Raw genomic sequence first — 13,376 nt, 5'->3', positions numbered from 1 at the left:
AAGTTGCATAATACGAATCATATATTGGTCTTACAACAGTACTTGTAAATGTTTGCATCGGAAATTTAGTTACTCAAAACTCCAAAATATATGGATTAATTTAGTTTTCATCAAAAGTACTCTATATGCTTGTAGACGAGGTTTTACGGTATTTCATCTAGATTCTACACCACTAAGACAACACATAAAACACGTTACTGAAAATTTCAGTTCACACTCGCAAACATGTATTTTTAAACATGTTTCAGAAGAATATTAGCTTTTCTATCAGTTCCCATCCCTTTCTTGCAAACATCTCCAAACGGTATTAAATCAGACAGTCTTTGACTGTCACGACTGTCTTACCATGCTTATTGTAATTATGTGAAATGTGTTCTAACATCGCTTATTACACTTTGTGCCCAGCAGTGGCGTAGATTTCTTTTTGACATTGGGGGGGGGGGGGATGGAGTTAAATTTTTAAAATATAGTCAATGCAGCACCTTTTGGCGACAGAATAAGCTGATTGTACAAATGCGCGCGAAGCGCGCGAACAATTTTGCTATTTTGAAGCTAAACTGATGAAATATGGTGTAAAAGTGGAATAAATGCGCGCGAAGCGCGCGAAAATTTGCACTTTTGGGGCTACAATGGGCAAATATGAGGTTAATTTGGTCAGAAACCCATTATCAGGCGTCAACATTGGGGGGATGATTGTATGGACCATCCCCCTGACAAAATATTGGGGGGGATAAATCCCCCCATCCCCCCGGGATCTACGCCTATGGTGCCCAGGGCCCGCCCGAGCAGGTTACACATTATTGTTATGTTCGTAGTAGGAAAATACGATGTTACCAAACATTTGTACCATTAATATGATAATCAATACTGTAACATGTTCTGAAGCCGTGTCCTGATGTAGGAATAGGCCTAAATATGTGACATGATGAAGATGAAACAGGAGTGATGTTCATACTAACGGCGTATTTGCATAAAAGCATTATATCTGTTTATGCACTCCATCTCCGAGGACCAGTCGGCAAAGGTCGTTATCCAGGTGAAGAAATGCCCCAGTTCCCTGTTTGATAACAAATGCATCAAAGACACGACCTGTCCAACATCGCCAGAAACCACCACATGTGTCACTATCTTGTAAAGGATGTCAGGTTTTGTTGAAGATATGCTAGGAAAAAATAAAACAGACAAAATATACAATTTATAGACTAGCTTCGAATAGCTTACCCCCTTATATCAGTGAGAATGAAATGAATAAAATATTATAAAACGTTATCCACACACGCTTAACCGTCAAACCTCCTCCTATTTCGTGGAAGGGGGTTATACCAACTTTCCCCTTGTAGGGTTTTTATCCGGCATACTAAAACGCAATGTGTTACACCCAAATGGCTCGAGTAAATCGTAGATCCATTTTTTGCGTTCATTTTAGTATAAAGTCTTTAAAGGTGGGTAACTTGATTGACAACCTCATCCCCTCACTTTACCCCATCAAAATGCTGATTTTAGTATCAGGTGAAAGCTCATATTTTTCTCATAGTTTTTCTCATTACATGCTGAAATTAGGCGTTCCAAATTGGTATATTTCCGGAGAAATCATCAAAAAACTGTCGAATTAGTCTCAAATAATTATGGTATACCATATTTTAGACTAATTCAACAGTTTTTTGGTCATATCTTCGGAAATACACCGATTTGGAACTCCTAATTTCATTATGTTAATGAGAAAAATAGGGTCTCTCATTTGATATCAATTTATTACATGATCATGATTATTATCATTAATAAAAACACTGTATATAGACTACCAAAATCACGCTGTATAATATGTCAATAATTCCATAAGGAATTAGTCACATTTACGACGTACAAGGAACATTTACATGTTCTTTATGTTTGAAAGGGACGACATTTTATGTTATAGGTAAGTTTTAGAGTAGTTTTAAAGAATTCGATTTTCCAAATATATCAGGTCACCTTCCTTCAATGCACTGCATGCTAGCCATTGGCTTCAACATAAAAAGTACAAGTTTTGAGATATTTGCTCAAGAGCTATCTTAAGAATCACTGAACCGATTACTAGGCTTGTTTGCACTAATTTCAATGCATTTTACATGCTGATTCCAAATATGGTCATGAAAATTTACAAATCTGAAATGTTTGAATTAAAAAAAATGAAACTTGTCGTCTGCATTCGACACTCGTGAAGCGGATTAAGGATGACTGACCATTAAAGTTGACCATATTATTATTAGGGGTTGTCGAAGCCGACAATGAGTTTTTACAGTAAAATAATTTGCTCTTTTGACATTATTCTTTGGAATTGCCTTTTACGAGCTGCAATTTATTCTTATTGTTCATCTATCTGCTCATGAAAAAAACCTGAAGTTTCAGTTTATTACGATGTTAACTCAATAAATTTCATTCTCTATTTTTAAGGTAAATGCAATTTTCCGGATTCACCAATCGAAATAATGAGACATGGACGTTTTTAGTGCATTGTTTGGTTTTGTTTAAAAAGATAATTGGTTTATGTTCTTGTTTAACACTAACAGGCCTACTAGGCACACGATAATCCTCTTTAATTAAGTGTTGACAAATGAAATATTTTGCAAAAGTGTTTGTAACAAATATTTGACAAAAAACATTTTGTCAACATTTAAAAAAACTTTTTATGACCTTTAGTATATAAACCGACATTTAAGGGGGCCAAGATTAAGCAAAGGTTTTGTATAATGAAAATACTTACAAGATTAAAGCATCAATGCTGCCTGAGGCACATCTGGTCCTATCTCTTCCCACCTTGTCTCATAAGGTCTGCGTTTTCAAGTACTTGAGTATTGTATGCACGCATTTCAATCTCCTGCAAAGCACGGTCAATTAAACTGGCTACTAAGCTTAAACCGGCGTTGAAATTTGTCGTTTGGCCAATTTGACGTTTGGTTACTTGTTCAGGATCTGAAAATGTCATAAAACGTTGATATAACTATATGTCAGTTTGCTTAAAAAGTAAGTTACCTTTGTCAGAGTCTTGGTTTAGCAGCGAACTTTGTAATACTTGCAAAGTTACCTGTTTTCAAGTCTTGCGAGATAGCTTGCGACACATCACTGTGTTTTCATTTAGCGTAGTGTTTACATTCCTCCTGCCACCTGATACTACACTGGAGGAATGTAAACACTACGCTAAATGAAAACACAGTGATGTGTCCCAAGCTACCTCACAAGACTTTGAAACACGTAACTTTGTAAATGTCAAAATGACAGTCCAATATCCATATCAGTTTACACGCTGTAACTTTGTCTGTATAATGCTTTATATTTATTTTTCGAAAAGAAAATGGCAACGGCTGCATGCAGATCTTTTAGGTCTTACGGATCTTCATTTAAAGCAATTATTTTACTACACACGATTGTGATGTACTTTAAAGCTATAATGTACATCAAATTTTAATTTTGGTATTCTTTACTCAAAATAATATCAAAATAATATTATGATATGTCAAAATTGCTTTGTTGACCTGATGAACGCAACGATTTTGGCTTATTCAATTTAGGCGTTACAAGTTTTCAAATATGCCAAAAAAAACAGGTTTAAAACAATTTATCAATTTTATATTATAAGACCGGGTTATAAGGTCGTACACTATGGCTTTAATGAATTAAATACTCTGCGCAAAACAATGTCTGAGGTGGTGAGATCCTGGGATTTCATCAACCAATCACATTCGCCCAATACGCGCATTTCGGCGTTGGAATGAACTATAATCTGAGTCTGAATTAAAAAGACTAGTTTGCGTCTGACGTCAATCAAACTCAGAAATGATTTGTTTGCGATTTGTCGTGATGATTGTCATTTCTGAACACAGCGATAAAACAGGGTGCTCTATGGTTAAAGGATGACTCCGGCAATCACAACATTATGCCTTATAAGTAAGAAAAATAATTATCAAACACGAATCACGTGGTTTTATTTAAAACAACCTCATAATGACCATAAAAACGAATAAAAACATCAGTCTCTCAACACGCGATATTCAAAATTCCCGGGCGCCGAAATTGTCGAGTGCAATGACGTCCCAGTATTACAATGAAGGCTGACGACAATTAAATACAATTCTTATTCAATGGGTGCGTCTTGTAAAGAATTCACGTAATTTGATTGGTTTTCTGGTGTATAATATCTCACAATAGTTGATAGTGATATTAGTCAGGGCGCGCGCCGCCACGCAACGGCGGCACGCTTGTTGCTCCTCAATGATCGCGCGATAATGCGTTCGCGTAATACATGTGCGAGAACTAAGAACGCGATTCGGCGGCTTAGATGTTCGTGATGGTTTCGTTCATTTAAAACAACAGGGATGTCCTCACAAAAGTAGCTTTATTTTTTTCTGAAAAAAGGCAGTTTTTCTCGCAAAAATTACATTAAAACTGAATAAGAATGAGAATAAATGATAGGATTTTGTCTTTTGCCTATCAATATCGTGTCATAATGGATGGGCTGGCCAATATTTTTATCGTAGTGGATACCGGCTGCGCCGGCATCCACTACTCAAAATATTGGCCAGCCCATCCATTATGACACGATATTGATAGGCAAAAGACAAAATCCTATCATTTATTCTCTAAATAACCGTTACGTCATTGCACTTAGACAATTTCGGGGCGGTAATTTTGAATATCGCGTGTTAAGAGCCGACTGTTTTTATTCGTTTTTATGGTCAACATGAGTTTGTTTTAAATAAAACCATGTGATTCGTGCTTGATAATTATTTTTCTAAAATATAAGGCATACTGTTATGATTGCCGGAGACTCCATTTAATATTACAACTTCAAATATACAAACCGTCTCAAAAGTTAGTAATATGACATTTTTTTCTGAAGGCACCATGTGAACAATGCCTAGAAAAGTTGCTTTTTGCCTTGTAAAGTGACGTAATTTTCGTCATTTTCTGCGATTCCTTTTCTCCCAAGAATGCCCCATAGGAATCAACCTTACTTTTACGCGCTACTAACCCGGTCTACTAACCAATCACGGGCTGCTCTATTTAAAAAGATGTCTTATTAGCTACAGTTTATATCAATAGGCAAAAAGTCTGCACAACGTATACTATGTCTCAATTTAACCTTAAAGTTAGCAACGATTTTAAACTGTTGCGATCTGGTAGTTCCCAGCATCTTGCGAATGGTAGTGAGCTCAAGTTGGCAAAAATTGCATTGATCATTTCATAGCGAGTGTGTAGAAGAATTCAAATATCACAGATATACTCGTACTTTTGTAGGTCCTGTGGTTCTTGAGTTATGTTTTAAAGAGGACCGAAACAACAAAACTTTTGTAAAACGAACATAACTCATGACAACAATAAATCAAGCAAGTTGTCAAAGTACATGTATATGATTTGTAGAATGAACTTAAGTATCAAAGTGTTATTTTTCAATAATATATTGATTTAAATAATGAAAATCGACCAACCCGGGCGACCAACAATACCTCGTCTACCCATAAGTGTCCCACTTATCCCATCTTACCCTAATACTAGTAATGTTTAGCTACAAATGTCCCAACTGCCATCTAAATGGAATTAATCGGCTAAACTCGTTATGACGTAACACTATACCGTAAATATGGCGGACTACTCAAATGCATTCACCAAAACCATGATTACCATATAGGGCCTACCGCAAAAGTTCGTCTCATACACATAACAAATGCACTGCGATCAAATAGGTTGATCGAATGGACTGCACTGCGCCATGATTACGGTGAAGGACATCGGTTCAAATTCTTTGTTTGGAGTCAATCAATAATTTCACGCACAATCTCTACCACTTATCATGCTGAATATTTACAAAACACGTACAGCACGTAAGTCACTAGAGAGGTTGCGATTTCCACACGTACGTATCGTAACCCCGTATATCTATTCGAAATCACTCTTCTGTGACGGGATTTTGAATAGATATACGGGCGTACAATACGTACGTTTGGAAATCGCAAACTCTCTACTATTTATAATGTACATGTACTTACCTGATAGACGCATCCGTATGTTTCCTCTTGCAATTCGCATCAAAAAGTCGCTTATTGCATCTCTGTCAAATTTAGCACTTTTAATTTCTGAGTTATTATCCCGTTTTACGTAGTTCAGATATTCTTCTGGTATTCTCTGGTCAGAGTGAACAAGGCATAGCGCAGTTAATGTACCAACAAGTACCACCTTAATCTGAACTTTCATTATGATAAAGGAAGAGCGAAAATAGATTTAAAAGATATACTTTAGACTCGTTTTGCACTCCTGTGTGTACCCTTATTCGGTGCTTGTGATTGTAGTCGCTTTCGTAAAAAATTATACAATAATAATTTGTGTTGCAGATGTACTTCTTGTCTTCTTGCGTGCAATACAAAGAATGGCACTCATTTACAGATGTGACTGGTCTTAAATTCGTCCATCATGAAAACAAAAAAAGAAAGAAAACAGTGTTTGTCCAATAAGAGAGGACGTTTGATCTAATTTAGAATGACGTTAATACGAATTTTCTTTTAGTGCTTCTTAAAGGTGGCTTTCAACGAAATCCCAATACACGCAGCTCATTATTATACAATTATTATGACGCCAGGTAAGTGTGGTGAGTATGGTGAGTCAGAACTACAACTTCAACTACTGCAGAACTTGTTTGAAAGTAATGAAGATGCCATTAATACGGATAAAAATGATGTTAATGGGCCTCTACGTACATTATGGAGTTACTTAATGCGACTTAATGAGCACTTCCTGTCAAAAAGCGGCCTGGTGCCCACTTGTCAAAGATGTCGATGACGCTTTCAAATGTATACGTTTCTGAACAATTTTTAGTCTTGTTGAAGGAACTATATATATCTACTACAGCGTGTCTCTGAAATAACTGTACCGCCAGAAGGCTTCAATTGTTCCATTGAGCAATAATGTAACCATCTATGCCTTAGGCACCTCTCCCTGCAACCATTCATTGAGTCGGCTGATATTCTACCCTGTAAAGCACTTGGCTTGAGAGCTACAGGTGCTAAATAGACATACATAATTATGGTGTGAACATCCTAAGGTCAAAAAATTAAGCTCCATCTGCAAACTACCCGCTTGTGGAACTCCCTTCTAGCGCAGCTGCATTACCTGCCTGGATGTCTACAAGTCAACAGTGAAATGCATTTCTTTTAGATCAGATGTTTTAACTTTTTTTGATCTTACAGATCATAGAATACCTTCTGGTGGTCGTAGTTGATAGGCCCCATGACACAAGGGAAAAAGCGGTAAAACGAGCAAAATCGCTCAAAAACGCTAAGTTCGCCAAAATTTCCCACAATTTCTGTTAAGTAAGCTTATAATCTGAAAAAAGAGAAGAGATTCTGCAAATAATGTGCAAATAATGTGAAATAATGTGCGATTTACCGCTTTTTCCCTTGTGACATGGGGGCTTCTACTTGCAGATGATTTTACATGCAGAACTCAAACAGGTGATTAAACCATTGGGCTATTCAGTTAAAATCCATACACCCCTATGGAAGACATGCTCTTAATCTTCCACACAGGGAGTGTGAATTTCAAATGAAGTTACCTGAATAGGCGATTCCATTTGATATCTACACCCCTGTGTGCGCGATTGAGGTCATGACCTCCATCTATGGGGTGTATGCATGTCAAATGGAATAGCCCATTGGCTGCAAGAGTGTGGCAGTCAAATTTCACTGTATCAGCTACACATTGAGTATGTACAGTACACACACAGCCTGTGGAGCAAAATATCGATTTCAATTTTTGCGGCTTTTTTTTTTTTTTTTTTTTTTTTTTTTTTATCTCGAAAGTACGGTGTCTGATCTCCGCCAAACTCCCCCTTTTATAATTCATATCCCCAAATTTTAGTTTTCCCCTTTTTTGCGAAATGCTTTCCCCTTTTTCAAATATTCCCCCCCTTTCGACCTTCCCCCTTTTCAAATAGTTTCCCCCTTTTCGACTTTCCCCCTTTTCCCCCTTTTCAAATAGTTTCCCCCTTTTCGACTTTCCCCCTTTTCGACTTTCCCCATTTTCGTATTTCCCCCTTTTCATATTCCCCCCTTTCGAATATTTCCCCCTTTTCGACTTACCCCTTTTCAAATAGTTTCCCCTTTTCGACTTGACCCCTTTTCAAATAGTTTCTCCCTTTTCGACTTCCCCCTTTTCAAATAGTTTCCCCCTTTTCGACTTTCCCCCTTTTCATATAGTTTCCCCCTTTTCGAATCCCCCCTTTTCAAATAGTTTCCCCCTTTTTTAATTTCCCTTTTCAAATAGTTTCCCCGTTTTCAAATTACCCCTTTACAAATAATACCCCTTTTTATTTTCACCCATTTTGTAAAATTAATAGTTCCCCAGAAAGGAAAACGAGCAAGGTACACCAACTTGATGTGGGGAAACAAGTAAAATACAGACTAGACAATATGCAGGGGGGGCAAAACCAGCAAATGTAGGCATAGGAAGTAAGCAAAGTTCGATAGCCAAAAATTACCAGTTCCAAGGCTCACAAAAGTGCTAAACCTGCAAAAACAACAAGAATCAATGGTAATACAAAACTGCACTAGAACATGTGATGAAAATCACTGTGCATATAAACAGACACGCTAAACCAAACATCCAGAGTAGGCACAAAATAAGCAAAAAAAAAAAAAAAAAAATTGCCAATTCCAGAGCCCACAAAAGTGTCAGGAAAACAGTACACTGGAAGTGATGAAAATCACTGTGTACATAGCAGTCAAACACTAAACGGACAAAAAACAACCGACGTTTCGAGCAGATAAACTGCTCTTCTTCAGGGACAGACAACAAAATATAAAAGCAAACAACAAAAACTACATGCTGTAATTTAAAAACAAATTCAAGTCAAAAACTGAAGGCAAGTTCAAATAGAACTCAGTAGCAAACAAGATAAGCTCAGAGCAAAATAAGCATGTCTTACTTCAATGAAGCACAGTTTACTACAGTGAGAAACTGGAAAGCATTATGTAAATAAGCACGACCACAGGACAATAGGGTATTGTCCTAATTGACAGGAAGTAGATGTCAAGAGGGGCCGTAGTCAATAGAAGAGGAAGAGAATGAATAGAGGGAGATAAGTGGGCCAATGTCACTCAAATTTAAAAGAGAAGAGTCATGCATATTACAAAACAATTATTTTAAATACATATAATGTTAAAAAAGAGAGAAAAAAAAATAAAGAAAATATTGCTGAATAAAACACAAGTTGAGGAAAGTCTCAAATATTAGAGTGTAGTATGCATACAGAAAGAGGGGGGGGGGGGGGTAGAAAAAAAAGTAACTGCAGTTCATGTGGATAGGCCTGCAGTGAAGTGGTAAAGCCAAAATCACTAAAACCAAAGCACAGTAAAATACTGTTACAAATTAGCATGAAATATGCTAGAATAGGTAGTGATACAAGGTCTACTAAAAGATGGAAAAACATAGGCAAGCAAGGAGGCCTACAGTGAGAATGCCAAATGTGAGTTGACACATCAAGCATGTACAATACATGTAGATCCAGTAGTAAATGAGAAAGTAATTAGAAAAGATATGCGTGGTGCAATAAATATTATACATGTAGGCCTGCATAATACATGTGTTAAGAAAAGTGAAAAGCCAATAATTGCTGAATCAAAACACAAGTTGAGGAAGGTCACATATATAATAAAATGGCAGTATGCATGCAGAAAAGGGGGGGGTAGGTTTGGAAGTAGAAAAACAGATAAAGTAAATGCATATGAGCTCATGTGGACCGTGCATGATAAAACCAATTCACAGTGCATGTAAAGACCTTTAGATGACAGTGGAAAGCCAACAAATCACTAAAACCAAAGAACAGTGAAATACCGTAACAAATTGACATGAAATATGCCAAAATAGGTAGTGATAAAAGGTCTATACAAGCAAGCAAGGAGGGAGGCCTACAGTGGTGTGAAAGCCACATGTGAGTTGACCCATCAAACATGTAGGCCTACATGTACATGTATGTCAAATACATGTGTTAATAGTTCCCCCTTTTTACAAATAATCCCCTTTTAACTTACCTCCCGCTTTTCACAAATAGGTTCCCATTTTAAATAGTTTCTCCCTTTTTAAATAATACTCCCTTTTTGGGCGAAAATCACGAAGTGATTTTCGACCCATATTGCGCTGGGTTTTGTTCTACTTACTTCTTCACGGCGTTTCAGAATAAAAACGAAATATTCGTGCTGTCTATGTAATCACGAAACTACAGAGGCGTTAGTATCCATTAAAATTTGTCATTACTACTTCATGTTGATATTCAAACAGTGCTATAAAGTTGTCGTACCAAGAAATGTGTTTGTATTAAAAGAAATAATTGTTTTACAACTTCCATGAACTAGCATTACTTTTATGCAAATCAGAAAATTGCAACAGATATTTTCATTTCTTTCAGACTGAGCGGTATTGCCAGATTGTACGTACAGTTGGGCTACATTTAGCCTCATTTAGTTTTATTGATACTGTCGAAATACTTGCTTGCATGTGCTTGTTGCTTTATTGTAGCGTATAGAATGTGTTAATGATACTATACGCCTTCACTTGGCTCTGCTCAGGCTCTGCTGATGTAACACCGTAACGCCCTCACTCAGGCTTGCTGGTTTAAGGAGAATCCTTTAATCGGTGTAAATGAATAAGTGGAGCTAAAAGGCGCAAGGTACCATTCGGAAGTAAATTATTGTACATGTACCGTGCCAATTTGACTTTCTGAAGGGGGGTAAGATGACTCGTAAATCTGTATATACTAGATTGAGAGATCTGATACTGGTAATAATATCTGGGTAAACGTGGAAGTTAACTTACAAAGAACGTCATTTATATTTATCAAACATTTAAGGCTAAAGGCAAAAATTACATGTGAAAATGTTATTCTGCGGATGAAATTTATTGTTAGAACACGGAGATAAAATAGCATTGAATTGTTAGAAGATTGATGCACTTCTATCTCACAATACACGCAAGCCATCATCATAGTCATCATGATATCAGGTAAATTACATGATGTGATCACGCACTTCTTCCACTTGACTTTCACTTACCTGTGTTTTCATTGGTCAATTGTTGTTGATGTGCATTACTTACAATTGTATTCATTGGATACTTTTGGTGTCAAACTTGAAGTAGCTTGGCACGCTTTGATCATGCACTTCTTCCACTTGACTTCCTCTTACCTGTGTTTTCATTGGTCAATTGTTGTTGATGTGCAATACTTACAATTGTATTCATTGGATACTTTTGGTGATAAACTTGAAGTAGCATCGGTATCGATCGGCGTGCCTTGTCAATATCGTGACAAAGACTTTGTTGAATCTTCTCAATTTTGTGCCTGGACTCGAGACGTTAAGGACCTTATCATGATAATTATCATTAATTAATGACAACACTGTACACTACCAGTATCTAGCTATGTATCAAAGACATTTACTTCATGTAAACACCAACGCTCTTATCATGTAAATATTGTATACCAATAGCTCAGGGGTAGCACTAACCTGCGCTTGGAATCTGAACGCATTCTTTTAGCTTTTGCCGCACAAAACTTCAATGTAGAGGTTACTAAAGGGTCATTTGGACCTTTTATTTCTATTGTTTTAGATCCACAATTTCACAACATTTAAAATTTTGGACCCCGTGTTTGAAAACCTAGCGCTACCCCTGCAAAACGTACTTTAATGACCAATATGTGTTCTGTAATAGTTCTTTATTCTTCATTTCTATTAGATTTTCAGTGTAATTAGAGAGGGCGGCCTATCTGCTGTGTCATAGCATGACATCAGTCAATATGAGACATTAATTATTAAATGCGAGGATCCAGAGGATACATGCCTGAGAAAATATATAATAATTAAAGAAATGGAGCTCAGACAAACTGGCATTATAATAAAGGAGAGAAAAAATCAGAACCGTTCGGATTCGAACCAGCGTGCACTAACGATTACATGTCGTTGGCTCATAGGAAGTAGATGTATATATAACAAAAGTTATTCATTTGTAACCACATTTCTTTAAATAAACACAATACCTAAACTGCTTATTATGCTAACAATTCACGTTCATTGACTGAAGTATTATTCAATGCTTATGAATTTCATCAACGTGTACAATCTTTTCAATCCAGTATATTAAGAAATACATGTATAACACAATAAAAACCAGGCCCATAAAAACACATATCTATAATTTGCCAACAATTGAACATCCTTTTATAAATTTTCTCATGCTAATAATCCTTTTGATATCATCAGCTGTTAGTATTTATCTAAACTTTCATTGTATTAATATGCAATGTATCAAAGACATTACGTTCATGCACAATAATAACATTCTTATTGCGTAAACCTTGTATGCTCATAACTATAGTTACTATTTACATATCAACATATATTTTTATACTTTTCAAGTTTTATCCAGCTAACGACTTAATAACTATGTGATGCCATCAACAAAAACAAACATATTTCATTGGAAAAAATGATCCAAAGCAATATTTCCTTTTCATTCCTCTTTTGGAAACACTGTACTTGCTCATATCTTTAGGACTACTTATTCAAATTCAATGAAGTCTCTGAAAAATGCAGGGTTGTAAATGCTGCTTACTATCCTATAGGCAACTTAACAAATGTCCTATAGCAAATTTAACATTTCAAAGTTCCAACTTCTGCTTGATGCCATCACATAATGTGTATTAGTGTAACCTTTACAACTTCTACTCTTAATACATATTTGTCAGCAAAATACTTATTTCTTTCCTTTTTTAAACAGCTCTCTACCATGGTCTAAAATTTATATCAACAATTCTAAGCAATTTATGTACCATCACTTAATACTATGTAATGTTGTAACTTTCAAACGTAAGCTTCAACACTATGCTCCTCCTTGTACAATATATCAGTAACTTCAAAAGCCTGCCAGTTACAAATGTAAATATGTACATTATTAAAATTACTATATATTTTTGCACGAACAAAACTCAATATAATGCCAAACTTTCACTTTTAAGTCTTTCATCTCCATTATAAGTGACTTAACAAACACATGAAAACAATTCATATGCCAACCACCACTAACCTTCTAATGACATTCATATTTTGTTATGGATATGACTGATGCACATAAACTTATTTACATAATAATGTCAACGTAATAACTACTGTGTTATGATAATGCTTTTATGTTATCTCGATCTTTATAAGATTCTATTTCCAGTATTATTAAAATTACAAAACTACATTGCATGTGTCTGTAGTAATTATTTGTGTTTCTTTTAACCAACCTTTAGCCAACAATTGCCTATCAAGAATTATCCAGTGTATTTTTACTACATGCCCTACTTGTCATTT

At 36.0% G+C, this 13,376-nt stretch overlaps 1 long non-coding RNA gene across 1 annotated transcript; it reads right to left on the bottom strand.

Moving 5' to 3' along the window:
• Positions 1-741: 741 nt before the first annotated feature.
• LOC140151066 (uncharacterized) lies at positions 742-6,414 on the bottom strand. Its single transcript, XR_011858892.1, has 3 exons — positions 6,024-6,414; positions 2,744-2,952; positions 742-1,162 (listed from the first exon to the last, which is right to left on the bottom strand). It is a non-coding gene; the product is annotated as an uncharacterized lncRNA (long non-coding RNA).
• Between the last annotated feature and the right edge of the window lie 6,962 nt (positions 6,415-13,376).

Source organism: Amphiura filiformis, chromosome 4 (genome assembly GCF_039555335.1).
Source record: "Amphiura filiformis chromosome 4, Afil_fr2py, whole genome shotgun sequence".
Lineage (NCBI taxonomy): Eukaryota > Metazoa > Echinodermata > Ophiuroidea > Amphilepidida > Amphiuridae > Amphiura > Amphiura filiformis.
Note: the sequence above shows the minus strand (reverse complement) of the source record. Positions and strands in the feature narration are given on the sequence as shown.